The 12,870-nt window shown below is 35.1% G+C and overlaps 1 long non-coding RNA gene across 1 annotated transcript in view; it reads right to left on the bottom strand.

The window, feature by feature from the left end:
- LOC113916989 overlaps nt 1-12,692 on the bottom strand; it is a 38,891-nt gene extending 26,199 nt beyond the window's left edge. The window contains exon 1 of the long non-coding RNA XR_003518084.2: nt 12,581-12,692. This is a non-coding gene — a long non-coding RNA (uncharacterized LOC113916989). The remainder of the gene's footprint in view (nt 1-12,580) is intronic.
- Nucleotides 12,693-12,870: the final 178 nt, after the last annotated feature.

The following is a 12,870-nucleotide window of genomic DNA, read 5'->3' on the forward strand; positions in this document are numbered from 1 at the left end:
TAAAATTTATATAGCAGACAGAAGGTTTTACCATGTTTTGGTTTTATTCCCCCCAAGAGGGCCTAAGGAATAGCTGTGATTTCTGTTCTCATGAAACCACAGAGCAGAAGGGCTGGAAGGGGGTCTAGGAATTGTCCACTTCAGCTTCCTTATTTTTCAGGGGAGGGAAAACAGAGGCCCAGAGAGGTGAGATGATTTGCCAGTTCCAGAGCTGGGATGAGAACCAACGTCTCCTCTTCTCTGGGACAGGAAGCAGCAGCAGTCTGCTGAAAACATTGCCTGGTATCCCGGGAATTTGCTTGTCTGCTGTGTGGAGATAGTCTGACCTTGGAGAGTCTAATTCCAAGACAGTTACACATACATTCCAGCTAAAGATGCATCTTCATTTCAATAGAATGGCAGACCAACACCTCCAGTTGTTTTGTTTTGTTTTTTTTAAGAATAGAAAAATAAAATTCTTTATCTCATATTATAAAGACTCTACTCCTTAATATAAGTAAATAGAAAGTCCCCCAGAGAGCCTTCCCCAACCATAGCAGTGTTCCCAACCCACCAGTCTAATTAACTGCACTGGTCCATCGCTTCTCTCACATCACAAGCAACCACCTCCCGCCCACTTCCTTCCCACTCAAGAACCTCACTGGCAGCTCTTCTCCTCAAATTCATCCACAACAGGTTCAACCTTTCTCTTGGCCTCTCCTTCCACCATCATGAGATCACAAAACAAGACAAAAACCCAGAAAGTAGTTTGTCCTCACAAGTTTGGAAACATCTAATCTGCTGGCTCATAAATTGAGAGAACATGGACCTGAAGAGCATGCAGACCCAGTTCATATACAGTTCTGATTCTAAACTCTTGAGGAAGTCCTCAATCTCTCTGAGGCTTACTTTCTTCATCTCTTAAATGGAGATGCTAATGTTTATCCCATAGAGTTGCTATAGAGATTAAATGAAGACACATTTAAATAGCTACCACACTGCCTGGCACACACTAAGAACTAATTCTTTTCCATTCTCTCTCTGCTGCTCACTTTTTTCTCCATTTTCTAGGAACCCTGTTGGATATGCATGTATTGTCATTTGTTATATAGTTCTACTTTTCTATATATTTGGAATTTTCCATTATAAAAAATTTCAAAATAAAATAATTAAAAATGATCCTTTCCTAATGTTAGCAATGTTTAATGAATACAAATAATCTTTCAAGCATGCAGATTTGGGTGATAATATATTTTTAACAAACAATACTTTAGAAGCTAGAGAATATCATTTTATGCATATTGAGACATCTCATAGAATAGCCAATGTTCCTAAGGAGGTTTTATTCTAATATGTAAGCTATATGACAAAGCTATAGCAGCTGACCACCTTAACTATTGCTTATGAAATACTATTTTGATTTTATATATATATATATATATATATACACACATGTATGTATTTGGAAAACATTTTTACCAAAAATATTACCTATTTCTCCTTTCAGTTCATATAATTCATAATAACTATGGGATTAATAACTGCCAAATTGGGTATCTTTTCAAAAAATTGTGTTTTATCATCAGCTAGCTTATGTAGCCTGAATGCTGATCAACAACTGATGAAATTATATTCAGCTTAAAGCATTTAAGTAAAATTAGTGAGTTCATGGTTCAGAATGAATATTTCTTTGTACTTTTTAGAAAGTACTATTCTCTACTTGAGACAATATTTTGCTCTCTGTGATAAAATCTCATGCCATTTTTATTCTAAGCTATAAACATTTTAATCCATGTGTTTCTTGGGACTAATATGGTTAAATACTTAGGACCAACTCACTTGGTCTCTCTAAATTTCAGTTTCCCAAGTTAGATGGATATAACATATTTATAATAATACCTTTCTTTTAAAGGGTTCATAATGTGTTGAACTATTTTGTTATTAATTCTGAAGCATTCCTTAGGCTTAGTAGAAGGCATCTGTTAAACTCAGCTGACCTAATGGGAACCACAGCCATGGCTGAATGACTTGCCCAAGGTCACACAGACATAGGGTTATAACGATCAAATGATATGACACATGGTAAAAGTTTGACAACCATAAAGTACGATGCAAATTCAAGGTATGATCAGAAATATGAATAGATCTGTGGTGAGTTCTTACATTTATTGACTACTATTATCAATGCTCTTTTTTCTTGACTTTCTGGCCAAAACTAAAATAAAACCTGCCACCAAAAAAATCTCATAGAGCGTAGTGAAGAGTAAGAAGAAGCTGGGAAGTATACAGAACTCCTTGAAAATATGATGCCATGTTATTTTATGGATATTAATAGTAACCCTGCTATTGAAATAGCCTCCAAGATTCATTTATTTATTTTGTAAAGAATAAAACAATTAAGTTTGGAATTCTGACCAAACTCTAACTTGGATTGACTTTCAATACTTCAAATCTCTCTTGCTGCATCTACTCAATTTCCTACTTGGCTGGAGAATTATTGAGAAATCTCGTAATGCATTCTAAGTACTTGCTACACGATGCCCTCTACACAGCTACAGAATACCAGCAAAACTTGTGTATTAGTTTTCCTTATTCTCAGAACTGTTTCAGAGTATAATGAGCTGCTTCAAAGGGGTCTGAAGGCTTCTAATGAAAGGTGTTTGGGACGTGCCAAATACCATGGTTGCTATGAAAATTATCAACCAACTAGAAACATTAGCTTTTTTATGCCCCCAAAACAGTATTTTAACAATGATTCATTTTTGGTCATTAGCTGATTATTCTAAGTTCTCATTATCTTGAAACTATATTGGTACCAAGAAAAAAATATGTTTTCAAATTTGGCTTCTTTTATGTGATGGTTCCATCTCTCATGTACCAACCATAAATTCTTTGCCTCTGGGACTGCAAATAATTCAGGATGTAATGGAAAGTTAGTATCACATGGCAAGACATTTGTTCCCATTGCAGAGTGAGGCCAGCTCTGAAATTCAAACCCTAATGAGAACAAGTATGTAAATGAGAGCAGCCAAACTAAACAGATGAAGAAAACAAAGCCTAAGGAGTCTATAAAAGACATTTTTTTTAGCCTAGGTATTCATTAACACATAGCATTTAGACGCTCTAAATTAAAAATAGAGCCTTCTTTCCAATAGTTTTTTACTATCGTGACCTATCTATAGACCTACATTTAAAAAACTATGAGGGATGCCTGGGTGGCTCAGTCAGTTAAGTGGCTGCCTTTGGCTCAGGTCATGATCCCAGGGTCCTGGGATTGAGTCCTGCATGAGGCTCCTTGCTCAGGAGGAGCCTGCTTCTCCCTCTTCCTGCAGCTCCCCCTGCTTGTGTGCTCGCTCTCTCTCTCACAAATAAATAAATAAAATCTTTTAAAAAAATAAAAATAAAATAACTATATGGGAAGAACTTTTTACCCATAGAGTAGATCTATTTATTAAATCTTCCTAGAAAAAGGAAATGTTATTTAGACTATTATACCAAATATTGAAAACATTTCAATGTGCCTTAAATTAATATGATTAAGAATGGCTAGTGTCAAAGGAATATGTATGCATGATCAAAATTTCAATCTGTGCTTTCTATGAAATCCTAAAGATGCTGTATTCTCAAGGACTTCTGCATATGATCTGATGTATAGTTTGCATATTTTCTCAACTTTCTGCAAATAACAAAATTGATTCAATAAAGATTAAAAAATTTGTCTAATAATTAAAATGAGTTCTTTTTTATTTCCTCTTAAAGATAGATGATTATAGAAGTACCTATTTTTTTGCAGGGAATTTCCCACTGTGCCAATCTTCCATGATTTTCAATATATTTATTGCTTTACTTTCATAATGTTGAATGAAAATGTAGGATGTTGTAAAAATGGAAAATTCATTTATACAATATTTATTAAGAATCGAATATGTGCCAGGCTCTATTACAGATCTTAAGAACGCAAGAACGAACAAGAGAGGTGCTTGGTTGGCTCAGTCGGTTAGGCACCTGACTCTTGGTTTCCACTGGGGTCATGATCTCAGGGTCCTGGGATTGAGCCCCACCTCAGGCTCCACTTTAGGTGGGAAGTCTGCTTAAGATTCTCTCCCTCTGCCCCTCCCCCTACCAAAATAAATAAATCTTAAAAAAAAAAAAAGAATGAACAAGACAGATGAAAGCCCTTGCCCTCCTAGGAGCAAGCCATTTTAGTGTGGGAAGATAGACAACAAACAAAATAAGGAAATGACAATGTATTAAAAGGTAATAAGTGCTACAGTGAAAAATAAAAGAGGAAAGAGGATGGGAATGGGAGAGGCTTACAGTTTTAAATAGTGTAGTCAGGGTAGGCCTCACTGAGAAGGTAACATCTGAGCAAAGACTTGAAGGAGGTGAGGGAAATAAACATGCAAATCTCTCAGGGAATAAGCAGAAGGTACAGGAAATGCAAAGGTCCTGAGGTAGACAGTGACCTTGGGGAATCAGGCAATAATTAGCATATTTGAGTGTTACCAACACTGAAGCAAAAACATTTTGTTGGCTGTTGCATGCAACACCAAGACTCCAAACTTGTCCTTGGGGAGTCTAGATTCATAAAATATTAGAACCAAAAATAGTCATCCTTTCAGTCAACCTCCTTATTTTACAGATAAAGAATATGAGACCCGGAGAGGTCAAGACCTGTTCTAATGGTTCCTAATATTATCTTTTGATGGGATTCAAATATATACTATTCCTGAGGGGCAGTTTATTTTTAGATAGCAATTGTGAAGTGCTATTTATCACGTGACTAAAATTGTTGTCTCATCTGTCACTACACTTTTATAAAGTTACATTTAGTTTAGGTGGTGCATGGGGGTATATTTTTTTAGTATAAAAGTACTACATTCAGATAAAGATTGTATGTGATTGTTGTAGAAAATTTGGAAAATCTTTTTAAAAATCAAGCAAAAAAGGCCAATAACCTCATCAGCCAGAGATAGCCACTATTTAAATTTTGATGTACTTTCCCCCAAATTCTTTTCCTATGCATACATGTAATTTTCTTTCAAAGATGAGATACAATTTTGTTTAATGTTTTTTAACTCAATATTTTACCATATTTATCATTTTTTAAAAAGTCATCAAATGATAACAAATGTCCCTCTTTAAAATGGTTTGATCTTTTGAAAATGGAAGTCAACTACCAGTAAAGTTCATTAATTGGGTGGGCTCTAAAGTTTGTATAAAGTAACATTTTCCTACCCATAACAAGGTACTATCATAAAGTAATATGATCAATAGTTGTAAGCTTCATGACTATAACATAATTTAAGAGTTTTGGAATGATATTTAACAAAAATGCAACACGGGAACACGTGTACCCCTTTTAAAGAATTTGAACAACCTTGGCATCCTACCCTTTTCTCTTTTTAGTCTTGATGCTTTATAATTATACAAACATCAAATTCCATCAAATAATAAACAATATATTTCAAAAGTATTAGATAAGATAAGCAAGCTTTCTTTTCCTTTTTGTTTGGAATTTATACCAGCCCATTCATATTTACACTGGGGCCGGTAGCACAAAACATCTAGGTGTTTCTTCTCCCACGTTTCACCAGGAAAATAACTTTGTGTGCTTCAGAGAAAATAATGGCCTATCCATCTATCTCTGCTGAAGCTCTCACACATGTTGGCCTGCTTTGGAATTCACCATGGTGAGAATAAATTTAACATTCATACACATACTGGAATTGAGAGAAGATAAAGGAAGGAGTAAGGAAAGTGGCCAGGCCAGTTGTCATCACTAATGCACCAGAGTGTAACCTCATTAAAAAATGCTACTCTAGCATTCTCTTACTAATAAAGAAATAGCCCATGAAACAGTAAGAATCATCCACTGTTCAATTGTACCTGAAAAGAAAGAAAGAAAAGGCAATCCACCAATACGGAAATGCATGGCCTTGCCGCCTACAATTTCCATAAAGATCCCTTCTTTGTAGCTCTTGTATGACTAACTGAATGTTTCACATCATTCCTAGATTTATCTATGTATATTTTTATCTCATTGAAAAAATGAGGCTCAGCCCTGAGCCTCCCTAAAATTAGCTCTACTTGTTAGAAGTTCTCCTTGTCAGGTGGTTCTATCACACTTATCTAGTAACTACCTTTAAACAAAATGTTTTCTTTTTTGCTGTTGTTCAGAGTTGGGTTTTCTTTCTTTCTTTTTTTTTTTTTAAGTGGGGCATTTCAAGTTCTTGAGTAATCAAAATCACTGACTTTTAGTTAAGGTTTTATTGAGAAAAAGACTTCCTCTTATAGGTATTTAATGAGTTGTGCTACAAAGTTGTTAAATCTCTCTATAAAACATGTCATAGAGATTGTTAAATATTTCTACCATTTTGGTATGACACAAATAATTATGGCCATATAAAAAGAAACTTTGACTATTTTTAATAGATCTTTCTGAACATAATATACAACATATTCTAAACTATGTGAGGTTAAGAAAACAGGTTTCTTTTTAAATGCAAATCAGATCATGTTAATCATCTGCTTGTAACCCTCCTGTGGCTTCCCATTACATTTAAAATAAACTACAAGTTCCTTCACTTGGTCAACAAGGTCCCTAAGATCTGGTGCCTGCCTACTTCTCAGATGCCCGCAGTGCCCTCCCCACAACACACTGGTTTCCACCACAGGGCCAGTGTCCTGTACCTGCCTCTCTTAAATGCTGGCTATTGAAAACGAGCCCACCTGCCAGACACCTAAGGTGCCCTTGCCCTCACCTTCCATTGTGGTTTTGTTACTTCTTAATACATGAATCTTTGAAGTTACCACATTTTTCATTTATTTCTTTAGCATCTGTTCCTGTACTAAAATATAAGACCCAGTTGAACAAACACTTTACTTTTCTTGTCTAGTTCATAACTGTTCCCCAAGTCTAGCAAAGAGGCCAGCAAATAGCAGTCTTCTAAATATATGTTAGATGAATGAACAAGGAGATATTTGGAGCCGTTTGTTCAAAACATAAGCTTGATTTTACTAGGAGAATTTTTTTCTTTTATCAAAATGAAATACTGCAAATGAAATATTAATAAGCAAAATTATTTTAAACACCGTAGTTAAGCTTAAAGAAATTCAGTGGAGAATACGTGGAACATGTGAATGAATCATTATCACATAATTTATCTTTCTTTAAAATACGCATTTTTGTGAAAGGGTTGATCTTTTTTCCCTAAAGGGTAGAACCACTGTATTGATGGAGAACCTGTAAAGCAAGTAGGAATGAAATATTTATAAACTAAAAATCTAGATTTAAATCAGCTATTGAACAAACACATGCAATAAGCAAAAAAAAAAGATTAGTATCAAAATCTGGAAGAAATGGGGTGAAGATGGAAAAATATTCTAAATATTTGAAGATGAAAATATATTTGTATCTAGTCAATTTAGTTAAAAAAGAGGTAAATGTCACAAAATGGGTATCATGGTAATACTGTTATGATTATTCATCAGATATTTGATGGCCAAAACTGCAAAGGCCATATGGTTAGCATTTCACCTTGATTTTCAATTTTCCCCCTATTTCCTTATTTCTTACTAGCCTCCTTCTTCTCCAAAGATCCCAGGTTACAGATGGGGGAGAGGAGTGAAAATTAATTTGCAGAGAAGCAGCTCATTACATGACCATTTTAAGTAACACCCAAATTCTTGAGCAAACATGGATCATGGATTGAGCTTTTAATGAGTATGAATGCTGCAAAGTAGGATTTCAAGTATTCTAAAGTTATATGCTAAAAGTGCTTTGTTTCCAATAACTAAAGTGCTAGTTATTTTAGAATTAAAATATAACTGCTAATACAAAGTAGTCAAGATTATATTTGTGCCTTTCCACCATTGGTTCCTATAAATTAAAATTAGTCCAATCAGCCAGGTCAGAATGACCATCAGATTATCAGTCAACACTTAAGACCATCCTTCATGTCTAAATCCAGTTTATACAAGTTTCTACACTCAAATACATTTTTTTTGAACTTCGTAAGCTGATAATAGTAACATACAGAACAAACTATAACCTAGAAGTCTAGAAATTGGCAATGTCTTTCAATGCTCTTTTGTCAGTGTTAAAGTTACAACTTAAAATTACAGGTATACTACCACTTGAAGCAATACATAATTACACTGTGCTTACACCAAATTCACATATACAAGAAAGGCAGAATAGATGGTGATTATTCACCTTACCAAAGGATATCCCATTAAATGTCTTTAAATAGCTCATCTATGACAGAATATGGCTTCTTCATAAGATCATGTATACCTAGTACTTTTTAAAAGATTTTAATTTAATTAATTTATTTATTTGAGAGAGCAAGAGAGACAGAGAGAAAAAGGGTGCCTGCGAGTTGGGGGAGGGGCAGAGGAAGAGAATCCTCAAGCAGATCCCCGCTGAGGGCAGAGCAGAACTCCAGGAGCTCCATCTCACGACCCATGAGATCATGAACTGAGCCAAAACCAAGAGTCACTTAACCAAGTGAGTCACCAGGCACCCCTATTTTATTTTATTTTTTTAAAGTAATCTCTACATCCATCGTGGGGCTCAAATTTACAACCTTGAGATCAAGAGTAGCATGTTCTACCCACTAAGCCAGCCAGGCGCCCCAAGTATCTTTCTTTTTAATTAACAAATGACATTGAAAATAGTACTACCAATAGTATCACATTAGTTGCCATCTTTTCTTCCAAAGACACCAAAACACTGCCATATGTGTTATCTTTTTCTTTCTACTCTCTCAGTGGGATTGGTAGTTTAACATCTTGTCACCACAATGTTGCTTCTTTTCAGTGATGGGAAATTGAGGGATTAATAGACTTGTCAACAGTCACAAAACAAGTTTACAACAAAACTGAAGCTTACTCTTTTTTTTTTTTTAAGATTTTTATTTATTTATCAGAGAGAGAGAGGCAGAGGCAGGCAGAGGGAGAAACAGGCTCCCTGCTCAGCAAGGAGCCCGATGCGGGACCCGATCCAAGGACCCTGGGATCATGACCCGAGCCGAAGGCAGATGCTTAACCCACTGAGCCACCCAGGCATCCCTGAAGCTTACTCTTGATCTCAAGTTTTCTCCAATTAGGCAATGTAGATTTATTTAACTTTATCCCAACTGGTCACAAATAATGTGTATGTGTATATATACATACACACATATATATGTAATATAATTACTAATTATATATATACATACATACATATGTATATGTATATATATGTGTCATATATATATGTGACTATGAAACAATTTACCATCTGGTATGATATATAATTACTAATTATATATATATGTAATATAATTACTAATAGATTTTCTATTGAAGTTGCCCTACATTGCAGTATTAAGCTAGATTTCAGAACCACATAATGTTTTAGATTCTAAATTAAGTGCCATAATAGAAGAAAACAGGCTTTAATAGGACATTATATTTATTACTAGTTCAAAATGCACCATTTTCTTCCATCAGATTGCTATATTTTGCCTGAACTTCAAAGATCTTTAGGACTCAAAGGAATCTTCACTATTAAAAAAGACACTGTTGTTTCATAGTGTATCAAACTTTAGAAGACTATCTAATAGAACTTTTCTTAAATGTGAAAATTTTACACACTTCATTCGCTCTCAAGTGATGAAAAGATTATGCATCTCAATCAGATGTTTTCTTTCAAAAAAGTATTTATGGAATTTCACTAGGCTTAGTCTTCTTTCATTACAGTTTTTTGTTGTTGTTTTGTTTTGTTTTTGTTTTTTACTTTTCAGATAATATTACACAATGGCCTCAACTGCAAGAGGTTATTAGTAAGATATGGTTCCAGAAATGGAATCCCAGGAAAATCATAGTAATAAATCAAGTGCTACTTGTTTAGACAGCTGATATTTATTTCTAGCAAATGCTTTTTGGAATCTGAAAACTAGTCCTCCATTTTGTATTTTTCTAACAATTCGGTGATAAAAATATAGAAAGTAAACATAAGCTATTTCTAAATCCCAGAAAAAGTTGTTGGCTAGGATACAGGCTGTTCAATTCTTAATGCACACAGGGAGGGCTCAATAAATGTCACTAACTGATAGTATTAATGCTAAAGGACGACTTCTCTTAGGTAGGTAGTTGCTTAAGTTCTCCTGAAAATATGGTTTTCTTTTCTCTACCCCAGAGTATTTAGATAATGTACTATTACTATCTTAAATGTATTATGTACTTGCTGAGAAAATAAAAAAGGTTTTCTTGAGTATCTACAGTTCACATTCCAGGATCTTGTGACTATGAAACAATTTACCATCTGGTACTGATATGGTTAGATAATAACCTAGTAGAATTTGGAGTATGATACTCTGAAAAGATGAAATCTTGCTATAGTAGTTGTGGGTTTGGTTTGGTTTGGTTTTGGTTTTCTTGGTCATCAGTGGAAACCGTCCTTAGTTTCTAAGTTGCTGCAATTGTTTTTTCTTTCCCCCTGCATTGTTCTTCCTAAACATACCTCCCATACACGGCTTTAAAGTAAGTCTTTGAGGGAAGTACCAGATGTAGGACAATCAAGTTGGGTGCTCTGGCGCAGTAATCAAGGATTCCCACAGTTTCCACATGCGGTTTTTGGGTGTAAGCATGGAGCCAGGATACTTGCATTAAGACCCTTGGTCTTGAGGTTTGGGACTCCAGAGATCTCTCCAGTTCCAGTGAGTTAGGCTACCATGTTACTTATTGTCAACTTTCCACACACACCCAGAGCATATATACTGACTGGTACATCTTGTTTCCTATCATTTTAATTAGTTATATGGCGTCTTTTAATCCTTTGTGGGCCAACCATGAATTACACAGTTATGTAGTCTGATGACAGTTCTGATTTTTTTCCTCTGTAAAATGGTTCCAAACCTATTTGTAACAACCAGAATTTTTATCATTTCTTCATAGCAATTTTATGCAATAAATTCTTTACATTTCTAAGGAGCAAATGTATAAGAGAAGCTAGGGCCTTTAAGACTTTTGGAAAACTTACCTTCAAGAGAACTATTTTATTCACACAGAAATCCTTAAAAATATAAATAAAACATTTTAACTTTATACATCTTATTTTAGGCTAAGATGTCTTTTAACATCTTTAACCCCATTCTTACCAAAAATATAGCCCACTTACTGATCTCTTCTAAATTATCTTTATCATTACTTTCATTTCATAATTAATCCTTAATGTGTTCTTTAAGGAGAAATCATCTTACAGATTACTTTAGATTTTTTCTTTGTGATTTAAGATCATCATAACAAGTAATCAAGAAGTTTATGTAATAAGATAATGTAATGAGGCAAGCAGGCATCTTATACTTATTTTTCCAAAATTGATCACCATTTTTAACAATATGGTAAATCAAAGTTAAATTAAGCTTTCGTAAGTTTATATTGGATTTAACCAGTTGATCTAACTTATTAAGGGAAAGTATCTCTGACAATTACCAAAATTACAGATTTAGAAATGAAACATCCCTTTAGCTATCTCTGCCACAATAGCAGCATAACGTTACACTTTGTTCCTCTACTCTCTCCCATCTTCTTAAGAAACAGGGATGTTATTATGTGGTCTTATTTCACATCCTGACCTCGTTTACTTGGGTTTGGAGGACATGGTTTCTACTAAGGTTAAAAGACATGTGTCTGTATGTTATTTACAACTAAGGACCTAAAAATTTTCTGTAAACTGTCATTATCAAAACATCCTTTGTCATAAAAAGTATTTCTACGCTTCAAAGATTAGAGAATTGAGTATAATGATTAACTGATTTATGTAAGTCATAATGATATGACTGCTAAAGCTGTGATATGAAATCTTGATTTCCCCTCAAGATTTCTTGAATTTTACTTACATGATGTATTAGTGTGTCAAAGTTCAAGAGCCACCTTCCCCATTTTTTTTTTAACTGTTTAAGAGAATGGCCTTACCACTTTCTTTTGCCAGAAAGTAGCGAAAAGATGATAAAATCTCCAGTACTTTATAGCTGCTTTCTGTACTGGGAGAGGAAAGGGTGCTTTCTGACTTGTTCTGGTTGTTCATGGCCCAATTCAAACCACGTAACACTCTGGCTCCAACTAGGAGTTTTAGAATAAACAAAAGAAAGAACTATAACTATTTAACGCAGTAGGGTCTACATTTATGGAGCCCATAAGCTGATTTCGTGCTGAAAGTAAAAACAGTCTCAAGAGGTTAAATGAACTCTTCGATGCTGAAATCACAGCAAATTCAGGAAAATTGGGGATATGTTGGTAACCTCTAATCTTTTTTTAAACTGACCTCACCCTGGGCAAGTAACCATCTCCTGATGCCATTGTTGGAGACAGAATTTCTGGCTGAAAGATCAGTTTTCTGACTTAATCTGGCTTGCTATTCTTGGTTAATCATCCCCATTTCTCTCAATATTTCACTCCTCTGACTACAGTGGTCAACATTTATTTTCAGAAGACTTTTTAAGTGATTCGTTTCCTCCACTGGTCTCCCTCTTTATCCTAAGTCTCCCTAAAGCCCATTTCTATCGCCCTTGTTTCTCTAAGATTTTGCTAAACATTAGACACAGCACATGACCTCCATCCAGTCTTCCAGCGTCTCGGAACAAAACCGGTTGGCGCGGTTGTAAGCTCCTCTAGGCTTGGAATTTAAGAGTCTTCAGCTCTTCAACTCTTAAAGACCTACAGCGTAAATTTTAATTTAAAAAATTTTAAATAAAAAAAACCGCCCCCCTCTTTTAACCTTTAGTCCCGCCCACCGCCTCCCCCAGTCAAGCCTCCACGCGAAACTGCAGGAAACCGGAGGGGGCGGGGCGGTGACGTCATGACGCCGGTGCGTCACGGAACGGCGGCGGCTGCGGCGCTGGC

Source organism: Zalophus californianus, chromosome 1, assembly GCF_009762305.2.
Source record: "Zalophus californianus isolate mZalCal1 chromosome 1, mZalCal1.pri.v2, whole genome shotgun sequence".
Taxonomy (NCBI): Eukaryota; Metazoa; Chordata; class Mammalia; order Carnivora; family Otariidae; genus Zalophus; species Zalophus californianus.